The sequence below is a fragment of the Aptenodytes forsteri genome, unplaced genomic scaffold (genome assembly GCF_000699145.1).
Source record: "Aptenodytes forsteri isolate BGI_AS27 unplaced genomic scaffold, ASM69914v1 Scaffold257, whole genome shotgun sequence".
In the NCBI taxonomy this organism is placed as follows: domain Eukaryota; kingdom Metazoa; phylum Chordata; class Aves; order Sphenisciformes; family Spheniscidae; genus Aptenodytes; species Aptenodytes forsteri.
Window position 1 is genome coordinate 5,084,360 of NW_008795194.1, and position 14,654 is coordinate 5,099,013.

Here is a 14,654-nt window from a genome sequence, read left to right on the forward strand (position 1 = left end):
CATTAATGAGGAAACAAATGCACGAGAGAAAATAGACATATTGGGGCCAAATCTGCCCAGAGCTCCAACAAATGCCATGAGCACATACCAAAGAAAGATAATCTGTGGCATCTGGAAGACAAATAATTATTCTGAGATGTTCAACTTGTTGGCAGCACAGAACAGCAACTGGTTAATTTGTCACCCCAAAATTCCCCTGGGTATGAGAAATCCTCACATTTCTGAAGAAATCCATCCTTTCTCAGAAACCTCTCTCAAGTTTTAGAAACCTAGTGAAAAAGGAAACAAATGGTAATAACTTAGTAATTTACTTGCTGATGTCTATTAGAGGAAACTCAAAAAGAAACACGCTGTTTTATCCCCAAATCCAAACCCCACAGGCACGCTGGGTGAATACCTTGACTCTGCTAAGAGAAGGAGTTCTCCCCCTTCCAGCTGGCCAAGGACAAGGCCATCTCCTGGTTCAAAGGGGATTCACAGCTCTGGATCCACATAATGCTGATTTTTTTTCCAGGGTCTAGCCCATTGTTGCAGGTGAGTTACAATTTCCAGCACTGCTGCCAACAGCCAACCTGTCTTGATGTATTACAAGAAGCTATTTAAACAGAAAGCTAATCTGCTAAAAGGCAGAAATATGCAAGGTGTAAAGGGCTTTGGCTTTGTCAGAGCTGATTTTCCACATGGAGGCAGGCTGGGTTACGAAAACCAGCTCAGCTGAGAGCATAGTTCAAGTGTCAATTAAGATAAGACATCAAACAATTTATTTATTAGTTATTAAGCTACTCAGGCATGACAAATAGATATTTGCTAGTAAAATTTGGTCATGGTTTTAAAGGATCTCTGTTACAATTATCAGGGTGGAGGAAAACAAAGACTGAAAGTTATGATTATGGCAAAATTAAGATTCAAAGCAAATAGAGCTGAAATAAGAAAGATACATATACTGAGGTCGATTGCTATGTAACCCTATTATTATAAAAGACATGAACTGGATCTGGACTTAAAACAAAGTTCAGAGTTAAGAAGAGAGCCTTATCTCAGACCTAACTGTTAGCTAGCATTTTCTCCAATGTGTTTTTATATCACCTTTTGCAGAATCCAATATTATTTACAAATCCTCTTACTTGGTATATACCTGTTAGTTATCAATTTGTAATGTACCCTAAAATGTCATTATTGCTGATAAAAATATTTTAAAATTTCTAATAAAGTCTTAATTTATCTATGTATTCATATATATAAATGTAATTTGGAGAAGACTGAATTTTCTGAGGATGTTTTCTATTAGATATCCTTTCTCATCTACATGAAGCCCTATTACATCAAGGTGGGCACATCTGTTATTAATTTAACTAACACTCAAACAAGTTCACAGTAGTCATACACCTAAATGAATGCTTTCATTTGGAAGTGGTCTTGTCTCAGCTTAGGGCAGGTCCTTGGTGAGCAAAGTTTATTTTTGTATCTTTCATTAACAGGGCTCTGGTTGCAGAGGTATCCTTGTCTGGACAGACTGACTCACTGGAAGTGTCACTACAGACAGGTAGAGACCCCAGGCAGAGATCAAGGTCCTATTATCTTCAGCGTTTCCTAATCATACACTAAAGGATCACTACTCTTACAAGGAACAGAAAAAGAGATCTTCAGGACTGAAAGGGCACAACAGATGGATGAAATCAGGAAAGAGGAGGCAGAGAAGAAAGGCAAAGCGACAGTGAAAGAATTTCTCACTTAGATCGAAGTCGTGCAAAATTGAAGCTGACAACTGTTTCAGACTTTTTGACTAATTTATTTAGTTGTTCAGTCAATACAACTATTCCATTTTCCTCGCACTTGTTTTGGGGAGGAGAAAGAAGGATATGGCATTTACTCCTTTCCCAACTACTTTGATATCTTTCCCCCCCCTTCTCTTTCTAGAAGTATTAAGACCCAGTAAAATGTCAGAGTTCCCTCCCACACAGAGTCTCTCTCCTCCAGGCACATTGCTGCCTCTATTTTCCTCAGAACCCTAAATTCACCTTTCTAAAGAGATATTTTTATGGTAGTTTTAAACCAATCTAAGGCCAAACTGCTGGGAGAAAAAAGTGTTATCCCTTTCTCACCCCTGCCTTAGCTGCTCATTGTTGCTGAATCAGCAAACTGACCCAACTCAACCCATACCAGGTAAAAGTTGCTGCCAGTGCAAGAGGGGTGGGAGAGCCTTTAGAGGCAAACATGTGTCTATCCCTTTACAGCAGAGTAGCATTGGCTTAGATCCCTTTAAGCCACCCATGAAAGTATATCCTGCTCCTTTCTCTTCCTTGGTCCTTAACATCATGGTTTCCAAACCACCCCCTGCCTAAACACCCTCGTGGTGGTGATCTTTTCATTCTCTTGTTCCTCACAGTATAGTCTGCTTCACTGTCAGTTTTGTCCTGTCCACGAGCTCTCTGCATGTTGTTCTTTAGTTCTTGCAGTACTATTGCCTCTCAGTCATAGGACAATCAGGGCAGGAGGCAAACTGTCATTAATGAATGTGTAATGAAAGGTAGGGAGTCGATTAGTTTGATTGATGCGATACTGAAAGGGAGCCAGAGAAAGGAAGATGAACAGAAACTGGGAGCACTGGCAGCACAGCAAGCTCAGAAAGTGGTTTTAGCAGCAGAACTGACAATGGATATAATCAAGAACAACTCTGCAGGTGTTGGGGGCAAACAGAAGGATGTTTAAGCAATAGAGATGTGAAATAGTATGGACATGGAGGAGTGTCCAGGTCTTAAACATTGTGCAGGAGAGCGCTGGTGGGGCGAGGACACGCAGGGCCGCAGAGACAATGCAAAAGGGACAGAGCAAAGAGTTGTTGTCCTCCACAGTACAAGACAGAGGGAGGGAAGTTGCATGGAAGAAGGGAGAGGAAAAGCCCCACTTTACCTATACTGTGGTTGAGAGTTGACAGGAACATAGGGATTGATTTTAATCTTCATCTAACAAGTATCTGCGACAGCCTGCTATAACAAGTTCTGAACTGTTTTTGCCAAGGAGAAAGTCTCCCCTCCTGCTCCAATCCTTCACAAGTGCCTTCAGTAAGCAGAAGTGCTGCCCCACTGCCCAGGGTAACAAACCTGCATTCATTAGGTAAAACTCATACCACATTATCCTGCTCCCTAGCCGCACAATCCCCTTCATCCTGATTAAAGTGCAGTCCTGCTGGAGGAATACAGCAGCCGCCAAACCTATTTTTGTCTCTGTCAAGCGCAGCTCCAAGAACCATTACCACATGGGGTTACCATTTCCTATCCCACAAGCTTCCGGAACAACATATTTCAGGTCAAAACATTGTTTCACTAAAATCAAATAATTTCCTTCAGAATGCAGATCTTTATACTTATTATATGACTGAAGACATTCAAAGTTGAAAGCCAGCTTGATACTTTACAGCAAAAACTCTGTTTCAAGAAGGCAAAGGAAAAATGCTTTCCGTAACAGGTTTTAAAAAAAAAAATTTAAAGAGTCAGGCATCCCCCTTTCCCTCCCCCCCCTTATTTCTACTCTTCCATCCAAAAAGTCCCTTAATAGCAAAATCTCCTCTTGGCTCTGACCCCTCCCCTCCAATGCCTTCTACAGGCTTGTCCCTACTTTGGAGACTATTACACTACAATAAAACAGAAAATCCTTTGCCTTATTTGCAGTTACAAGCGTTCTGGTTTTACTGACACAGTATTTGTTTATGAGTATTAAAAATACTCACTTATGTCAATTCAGATTTTTTTAGTAATGACCAGGTATAGAATAAGTATTTAGAATAATTACCTCTGAATCCTGGTCACCTTCTGTGAAAATTGCAATTTTTCTGCTCAGCAAAAAATTTGGCAGACTTCACTTGAAATATCAGACTCTGCATCTGTCAGCCTGCAAGGGAGCGGAGCTGCTGATAATCTCTGACAACAGAGCACAGTCACTTCAGTCAAAAGAGCATCTACCAATTTTTTGGTCAAAATCTTCATGTGTGGTGGAAGAAAGTTTAATTCTGCAAAGCTGAACAAGGAATGATAAAGACCTCACACTTAATCACCAATGGACTAGTCACAGTTCTAAGTCACAGGCATGATTTACAGTTCTCTTTTTTTTATGATGAGTACTGTTAGGCAGCTATATTAATTGTGGTAGATTCTCCATCACCTCCAGTTATTAAATTAAGACACAGTTTAGTTCAAACTAGAATTTACCTGCTGAAGTTTTATGGTTTGTATGCGATAACAACGGATCCTTCTGACCTTATATGTTATTAATCATATTGTTGGAGCTGCTCTTTGCTATCAGGCCTTGTCACCATTGCTTCTAAGAAAAGATAATAGCTTCTATTTTCCACTAGCTGACACAATGCACCAAGTTTATCTCTGTGTATTCCTATTGAAAACTAAGATTTACAGCTAGCACAAATTGAGACAGTGTAGTTTAATGCTGCATCTCATGGTGGCTCTGAATAGCTAGTTTTTGTCAGTTTGGTAAGCTAAAATTTATTGCACAGTTGACAACTTCAATGAAAACTCTATTCTAGTATGTTGCGTTATGTTAGTGGATCATGACATTTCTGTAAGTTATATGTTGTTAGTAAGATTAATGCCACAGTAATATAAATTTACATTAGTGACAAATAAGAACTGAAGCGACCATCTCTACCACTTTGGTTAAGAATTAGAAGGGGAGATCCTCAAAAGAGACATGTTAGAAGATACAGTAAATCAACAACCAGCAGGCAGAAATTCAAGTGTAAGCCACTTCAATAAAGCAAAAGGTCATTTGCATTCAGTTCTGTGCATTGCTGTTACTAATAACTGATGGTACAGATTATGGGATCAGAGTTTTTTTGGTGTAAGATCCAGGGAAAATGCGTAGGAATACAGAGGGAACTGACTCACCCAGTGAGGACACCCACTGTCTGTTACCACCTCTAGTGTAGGATTTTAATGAGCATTGAAATGCATTAGATTTAACCCTGTATTTCATTTAGAGCATCTATAGCACTAATCATGTCACATTATCATAGCAATTGTTTTAAAAAAATACTCTGGGTATGAAATCATGACTTAGTTTGTGCATTCACACCCCTAGAGCAACACACAGTCTTAACTCTTCTTAAAATGGCCAAAAGCATAGGAGAAACAGGATCATTAACTACAGACATATATTTCAAGCTAGAAACCTTGCTTTAGGTCAAAGGATGAGGTCTACCACTAAAGCTGCTCAAATCTTTCCATTCCAATAATCTTTTTCCTTGCCTGACCATCCAGAACTTAATTTTTGAATGCAGTTGCCCATACTGCTGTCTGCTGAGCCAAATTATTTTTCCTTCTGAAGTTTGTGCCAAAACAAGCTCCACTGCTTCAATAGTAAGTAGCAGCGAAGAGAGAAGAGCCAGCGTACTTTGCCTCCTTTCTTGACACCAGAGCAGTGTAGAGAAGGAAAAGGAAAGGCAGAGAAGGACATTAGTCAAGCACAGAAAAACAAGAAATAGTGAGTGAGGAAAGATGTCCAGGACAGCTTGGCAAAGAAATCGGTCTGGAGAAAGTGACAGGCACCATGGAAAAATACAGATGTTTTGGCAAAGGACATGGGAGAAAGCCATAGAAAAAGGGCACAGATAGGTACTGGGAGCTGAAGGAACAGGAGCAGATGTAAGCAATGAGGAAGTTACAGTGGCAGAAGCAGAAATCCTACTGAAGCCTGCACTGCTACGCAATTGTAAATTAAACCAGGAGCCCCAGCTTTCAGTACTCCTTTCTCACAAAACCAAAAGCACATTTGATCTTTTTTCAGCACCCGATTCTCATAATCGGGTTACTCCATTAGCTCAAATTATACAGGTCTGCACTGCAAATCTTGATACTGACTTCTTCCTATACGTGATTCCTTCACACATAGAATTTCTTAAAAGTTTATAATTTCAGAAGCTCTATCCAAGAGCATAAGTCTCTCACATTTTTAAAAAGTCAACAGCAGGCAGGATGTGCCTGCTGATTGCTTGGGCAATCATTACCATATTCTCATCACTCGAGTGCCTCTGCCTGCACTCCACGCCAGGCAGAGGCAAGCTATAGCTCCAAAGCTGGGTTGATGCGTCTGCCCAGGCACAGCACCTGGGCACTGACAGCGCTGCCTCTGTAACAGGGTTTATTGGGTCCCAGCTTGTTACCCAGGCACTGCATTAACCCACCGGGAGCAGACCCCTGAACACCAAACCACCTCTAACTTCCTTTGACAGTCCTTTAAACTTTAACAGTCCCTCTGTTTTCTGTGCACCAACTACATCTACAGACACTGAATAACACCAATACCTACAGAGCGATTTGCAGAAGTGACAAATGTGAGTGCACTCACCTTATGATTAAAAAAAGTTTTTCCTAAGATATGAAACACTTTAAAAATAAAACGTCTTCCAAACTGAACCCCTCAATGACAGATATGTTTATAGTATTAACCTTGCACCTCATAGCTTCATGTATGAAATGTGGATAGTATCTGTATCTAATCACACACATTTTTCTCTTTCTCATACACAGTCTTCCATAACAGATCCAAATTAAGGATGAATTCATTGGTACTTGTCACAATACCACAATTGATGACAGTGCCATACGTTAACTTTTTTTTAATTGTAGGGTTGGAATAGCAAGTAGTTAATAATGCATTTGACCATACACTGAAAGATGAAGACAAAAAAGTACCTTTCACAGAAAGTATTGAATAAGGCAGAAATAAGGAGAGGAAAGGAAAGGAGAAGAAAATAATGGAAAGAAAAGAATGATCACACCATATACCAAGTTAGGGTTTTATAACCTCTTGAACTCTAAAATTTGTTGTGTATTTCACATTGTAGTCTTAATAGCTTTTTAAGAATTAAGAATAGGTAACTTGTTTTTAAGATGTTGTGTAGCGTCTAATACATTCTGTAAAACTACTACATAGGAAATCTACTATCTAGAAAATTGAAAAATCTTTTAGCATGAGTGTTATCTTGTATTTTAGCCTAAGTACTGGGAAAATACTTCAAAATACTTCCTGTAAGAACTGGCATAATTTCAATATTTTTCATGAGAATGATTATACCAGAAATACTGTTTTCCTATTATTAAGTCTTTTGCAGCATTTCATATTGATAAACTTGAAGATAGAGAAAGAAAAATCTGCTTTAAAAGCACTGAGAGCAATGAAATTACAACATGAGAACAAGGCTGTAAATGTAAGGTACACATTTGAAGGTATTTAGTGAAGCATTATCAAATGTGTGTCACTAAAACTAAGATGTTCGGCAAAAATATCACTCGATACCTACCCTCAATATTCTTCTCATTTCAACATGACCTCCTCCAAAACATTTAAATGCTAGATACTACTGTCTAGAGACTTGTTCTGCAAGAAGAGAGGAAGCATTGAATACCCACACCATAACAAGTTCATAAAATGGCTCTGTACTGACAGAAAACCCATTTCCAGTATCCCACAAATAACTCAAATCATGAAATCATTTATTATTTCAGCTGCAAGCAGGGAGTGTGCTAAGATGCATTTATAATAGAATAAGAAAAGGCATACAGTGAGTAATATTTAAGTGCAATTAAATTTCTTTTCAATAAGTTATGTACCATTGTAAACCCAGTGCTTTATATAAATATCACTGATGACAGTAAGAACGCATTTGTGTTTTATGTATATTACAGCAAGGAAGATATAAACAGTTCTAGGACATTTTCTCTACTGAAGTCAAGGGTAAAATCAAGCAATCCATGTGAACAGTGGCTCTTGATGTTTCACTTACTAGAACTCAGGTTATGTTTTGTTTGCAAGACACTACTTGAGACGAGAGCATATGTTGCTTACCTTCTTCTAAGCTATAACATTTTAGCACAGATGTGTTTGAGTACACACGTAGCAAAGAAGATGAAAGGATTTGCTGCAATCATCTCTGGTTTTATACATGTATGGATAGCAGAGTTAAGTACCCAAAAAACTCAGAAAAGAGGTTTCCAGAAATCGGTGAGGAGGCTAAATCATTGACTGGGGGCCAGGGAGCAAGCACCATTGAGGACAGGTGCCATTTTCATCTCTTCAAAACTTCAGCCCAGGAGTAGAGCCTGAGTGAAGACAATACAGCAGAGGCGAGTTGGCAAAAGTTCACATTAGAGGTGGAAGACCTCTAATGGCAAAGAAAAGGTGATTGCCAGGGCTGGCTCCTGAATTTACCACCTGTTAACTTAGCACAGTGGTTTTGCAAACCATGAGGAAGCACTGGAAGAAGAAATTTTGACACCGAAGTTACCCAGCTTAGGCAAGTTGCTCTTGTAACCTGGATTATGCAGATTTTGCAATTGAGATACTATTTATGTTAGTGAGTAACTGTCTAGAGAGATAAAACTCTAAACAAGATTACCTGACATGAGATATAGCTCTTGGGAAATCCAGCACTACTAATAGCACTTATTGACTCACATCTGTAGTAGTTTGTAATAGTTTGACTTTAGAAAGGACTTTTAAGGAAATCTTTGAGTGGACTAAATGCTAAGGAGAATGGATAGACTACAAAGTTGATAGAAAAAAAAGCAGCATTAAATTATTCAACAGCTACATCGTACATACTTCCACAGCACAACATAATCCTTATTTAGCTGTGTTCCCATGGGTTGCCTCTGAATATATATATTCTGAAGCTTATAAATATGCTATGAAATATATTACTTTCAAGACGTTAAGATTTAGAGGCTGCCAGCAATGTCCTGGGTCTGACAGCCTCTTTAGAGATCAGTGAGATCCCAGTCTAGAGTCTCACCCCTTTAGTCCTCCTGGCTTACAGTGTTAGTGTTGGACAAAAAGCCTGCAAAGGGGGTCTTTTTTTTTTTTAACCATTCATACTATGTTTTAGTGTAGGAAAATCTAGAAGTATTTAGGATCTCAGGCTTTGTACCCTGAAAGTTACTTCCCCATTGTAAGCCTTAGATAACAGGACAGAAAGAGCATTTGAGGCTACAGATGCAGACATCACTTTAACAGAGGTTTATTTAATGCCCAGAGCAGCGAGATAGCTCACCCATCAGCAGAGCTGAGAAGGTGTGGGCAAGAACGTATGCTCCATCATCTCAAATAGATGATCAACTTGCCTTTTGATTTCCCACCACGCTGCCAGCAGTCATGTTTTCTCAGGCAGAGCATGGCTCAAAGCTCTCAAGGAAGCAATTTTATCCACTCTCTTCCCTGAAAGGGCCAGTGCCTTAAAGGCATAATTAAGTCCTAAGTACATAGTATTTAGTGACATTTAGTGAAGCATGTCATCTCTGGCAAACTGCCATTGTAGAAGAAACAGCAGACAGAAATGTTTTTGCATTGTTTTCAGTTGGCTTGTAATTTTTTGTAATTGTATTGTCAGCAAATGCAGAAGAAAGTATTAGATGAAATACACTGGTTAACAGACTGAACTAATTATATTGATGCAGTGAAAAGAACTAATACATTTTGTAGTGAGCAGTAAAGCAGTATTTGGTGACAAAAGTAATCTCTTTAAAGCTACACAAAATGCTTTATTTCCACTACCGACACTTTTATAGTTTGCACTACTCATGAGTACAGAGCTTGACAAATAAAACAATCGTTACAAATTCAGAGCACCGCCAGTGTCCTGCTCAGCTTTGGATAAAACAGACCTTCTCTCAGCCCCACCTGGCCTTGCACACCCCTCCCCTCCACAAATTCACTCTAAAGAATCAACTTTTCACTTCTCCTTAAAACAGCAGGAGACAGGCATTACTGGGCAAGAATGGACAAAAGAAATGTGAACACCTTGGCTTGCGATCTCCTTGCTCCCATGTTATGACCAAGTATTCCTGTCAGCTGCTATGGTATAACCTCCAGCAAGAAGGGAAAACCTAAACTCAGAAAATAAAAAAATACTGAGAGAAGAATGTCGCAAAACTTAACATTTTAATTTAAATATTCTCCAATTCAAAGACAGTAAAGGAGACCATGGAAACTGTCAAAAAGACATCATATTTAACCAGGAAATTCTGTTCAGGAAACAGATATTCCCCATTCAAGATTACATGAATAATTGGGTTTCCTTCCCCCCCCCTCCATTTTCAAACAAAATTGAACAGGCTTTAATGAAATCTTTTCCAGCTAAACACCCTAGGCTGCACCTAACCCTTTAAGTCAGCCCTACTACACCCAAGAGCCTGCCCTGGTGAAGAGAAGTTAGCTGCTTTGACTGGACAGACAATTAAGTCCCAGCAGCTCCCTACAGTGGTTTCAAAATTACTGCCTGAGCTGTCAGTCCTGGCCCTCTGCTTTAATTGCTGGAGAACATAGCTTTCAATTAAGATGCTGGACTTTGTAATGGATGCACTATAGCATGGGCTATATTGCTGTCTGCTAACTTTACTAAGACAACAATAACCTTCAGTAAAGGTGGGGAGCAACATCATAAATTGACAAAGCAAGATTCAGAGCTCATCTGTTAATGCAGAAGTCTTCTGCATTTAGTAATGAGAACATCTTGTTACTAAATGCAAGTATTTGCCAAGCATTTTAAGGACTACACTTCTTTGAAAGAATAGAAAAACACTATTTCATCTCAATGACAGCAACCTCCAGCCTTACTGTGCAAGACATCCTCTGCAATATCAAGTTTATCTAAACTGAGTTAACATGAATGTAAAGTTGTGCTTAATTTTACAATCCAAGGAAATTCACCATCAAGTCATAGTCATAGCTCTGCCAGAAACTCTGCTCGCCACATTATGCAGGATGAGGACATCTCTTAGCTCCAGAGGCCAGATTGGAGAGGCCAAACATATGAACACTGCAATTTTGCAATTGTATTTGTTGTGCAGTTAATAGATTTGGCACTCACATTCTTCTCCCTTGTGGCATGTGATTATTTAGGGTCTTTAAAATTGCACAAAAGGTTTCATCCTCAAGAATTATTACATTCTCTTTAGCTGGTTTTATAACACTGAATTTTACTTTTATTTATTAAAAAAAAAAAGACAGTGGTAACTATTAAACTGATGAACTAAATTCTACTACCCTAGTCCAGCTAGATATACTGGATGTTAAGACACTGTCTTTCAGGCTTCTGGTTCACCTGTCATGGTCAAACACTGACAGGGCTATGAGGTCTAATGCTAGTCTGACTTCTCTGCATTTATTTATTTATTTTTTTTTTTATACTAAGCATAAAAACAGCATAATGGAAAAAAGATGGAACTCATTTTTCAAGAGTATGTTTGCTGGCTTAATCACTGAGATATAATTTTCACCTCAGAATTAAGAGTTGGCAGACATCCCCAGTGTGGAAAATAACAAGCAAAGAGGATCCTATAGCACAAGAATTAAATACAATTCTTCCACCTGTACCAAACTGGAGATCATAAATATTTTTCATTGGAGAATTTTTGTGGTGTTTTTTTTCTTTAAATGTTTGAAAAAGCTTTTTACTTTTAAGCGAGCTTTACCTTTGAGATCTGGTCTAAGAATGCTTGGTTTACTCTACCAAAGTCACCACATTTTTATTATAATATCTGCCATTGTTCCCCTCCACCCCCCAGAAAAGTAATTTTAATAGTGTTTGGCACTTTCAGACACACTTTCATTCTTGTCTGAAAGTGACCAAAAAACAGAAGAAATTGAGAGAAGCGCTCCAGCTGTTAAAAAATGCTTTCCATTCTTCAACATACCTTCAACAGGGCTCAGAAAAAGATATTTAACATTGCATTGCATGCTGCAGACAGCTGCTAATTTGCAGTAAGAACAAATTTCAGCACTAACTATGCAGTTATTGACACTCACCCCATCAGAGAAACAAAAAGAGTTCATGTAAGTGGTTAACTACCTGCCACAGCTCACACTTCAAATACAGAATATATGCAGGCACATCTGGAGGTAGAAATCAATGAGGAACCATTAAGATAAACTTAAAGATATACATGTGGCCATATCAAGAAAGGATACAGGAGCTGAAGCTCTGGACTGCGCATTTAGAGCAAGTTTTTGTTTTAGCTCTACAGATACTTATACAGCATCCTCAGATTTGCACAGGTGGGGGCTTCCCATGGCCCTGCTATGGCACAGCCCACGCTTCTACCTCTGCCAGTGAAAGGATGGCTGACACCATCCAAGGTCTACATCTAATGCTGCAGCCAACCTCACAGTGTGCCTTCAAATCCCAAGAATCAGCACCTTCGCCATGGAAAAGGCACTCAGAAGATGCTACCTCAGTTGCAGGGAAGTGTGGAAAGGGAACCGCATGTGAAAGAGCACCTGAGTGATGGTAACAAGGAGGTTTGGAGTGATTTTCCAGGCAGTTTAAGTGCTAAGCTGCACAAAGCCACTGTAAAGAAAAAGCAGCCCAGATGCTCAAATTTTAGTTTTCCTTATCAAAGTGTGCCCCTAGCACTACAGAATCTTACTGGGATATACAGGGACAGTTTCGTGGCTCACTAGTCTATGTTACCAACATGCCACTAGCTCTCATTTCAGTGCAGTACTAATGCACCTGTAAGCATCACGAAGTAGGGAAATTGTTATTTCATTACTTGAGTGCTGTTCATAACAGCACCTGGGAGTACCTGAAAAACCTCAAGGGCTGTGGACCATAAGATGCACAAAAAGGAATGTTTTACAAGTAGGACAAAAATGCTATTAAAAATACCAGCTTAGCAGTGACTGACATCTTAATACCACGTAACAGCTTTTTGTAACTAGTAACTATATATTTTAAACCTAAGCAAGTTTGGTTTTAGATAAGAGTGAAATCGTATAGCACAAGTACAAAGAGTAAAGAGACTTACTGAGAGAGTATGGTTTGTACCTTCTGCATAATGAGCAGTGTTTTCTGTTTCACAAAGTGACAGTTCTTCGGGTACAACAGGCTGCTGGAATTTAAAGCTATAAAACCACAGGAAAAAATTAGAACCGCTTTGTGCCCAAAATAAATATCTAACTTGTTGCATTAAAGACCAACCCAAACCAGCAAACATCATTTTGAAATAAAGCACTTGCTTAGGGCACATAAATGAATGGAAAACAGATGCTGGAAGAGGTTTTAAGCAGCAGGCTTGAACCTTATTTAAAAAAAAAGTATTGAATAAAAGCATGTATCTTTTTGCAATTTCAGTGATCAAGCATCTAGCCTGGTCCAGGTATGGGGTGCAAAGCTCCTGTTGGCTGGCCTTGCAGCCTGCTCTCCAGCACAGCCTGCAAGAGTGGGGGGAAACTGAACTGAACAAACACCTTGGTTTGACTGCTTCTGTTTGACAGACAGACATCTGTCCCCTTCTGGCAAAAGATCAGAGTCTCAAATCTCATTTACAATGGGAAACGGCACATTTATCATTTCTCTCCTCTGCTTAGCAATCGCAAGTCATAAGAAGTGTTGTTTTATTATACTCTGAGGAAGTGCCCGAGTCTTTATTCCCTGCGCTCCAGCTGCAAGGCAGGCAGGAAACCCACTGAACCCCAGTCAATCCCATCCAACAGTGAAAGGTCTTTTCTAATCCTTCAATGCAGTACATAATGCTCCAAGGCATTGCAGGGGTGCTTCCAACTGTTGACATCTACTGAAAGGGAAGGAACAACTCAAAAGGAATTGCTGTGGAAAACTGGGGCGTGAAAGACAGTCCTCCTTCAGCTAAGGGACCAAAGCCCACCTAACAGGTAACTCCAGTAATGCTCCTCCATTGCCCTGCCACTGGGAGCACGGCACTCCCCTTTTTGCCCCAGGCAGCTGTCATCACAGTTCCTGCAACACAATGAGGCAGCACAGCCAGCGTTTCTTCTCTGAGAAAAGCAGCTCCCACACCCATCTCAGCAAGTGGTACATACACAATTAAAATGAAAATTTACGCCTGGCTCACTGAATGTGCCCCACAAAACTTGGTGCTTGGCCAAACAAGCCTCCGGACCCCACCACCGGCATCCCCATTTGGTTTGCCATGTGGCTGTGTGAGGGAGGGATGTAGCTGCCTCTCAGAAGTGACCCAGCCAGATAATGTCAACTCCCAACCCACTGCTGATGCCTTTACTTCAAAGTTTTGGAGTGAAGGTTTGGAGTCTTTTGCTATCTCTCTCCCTCTACTTTCTGGGATTCTGGAGCCCCACAATTCCTCACTATAAAGATATCATTTATATGAAATCTCTTTAGTGCACCATCTATTTCATACTCCGTTTAGATGGCAAGTTCTATGGGAGCAGCAACTGCCTCTTACTCCACGTTTCTGTACTGGCAGCACAACAAGCCTCACACTTGCTGGATCATGAGGCAGTACTATTTTAACATAGTACTGAAACTAGCATCAATAGGAGTTTTGCCAGAAACCTTAGTTAAAAAAAAAATCAGGATTTTATTCCTACTATTAAAAAAAATGGACAGACAATAATTCCTGCTTTTCACATACAACTTCCAAACCCAGAGGGCAATTATTTCATTTATTACCCTTTGTCCTATCCAGGATAGAGGAGATGCTGCTAAATTTCATATCAAAATTAGTGTAGGGCAGTGCATTAGATATAGTGAATGCTGTAGCTGTGTTTGATTCCCATTTAATAGCTTTGGATGATACCATTTGGTATTAATTTCCTTCTCTTGTTGTTTTATGTATTTTGTCACAGTTGGCATTTACTTCTGTGGT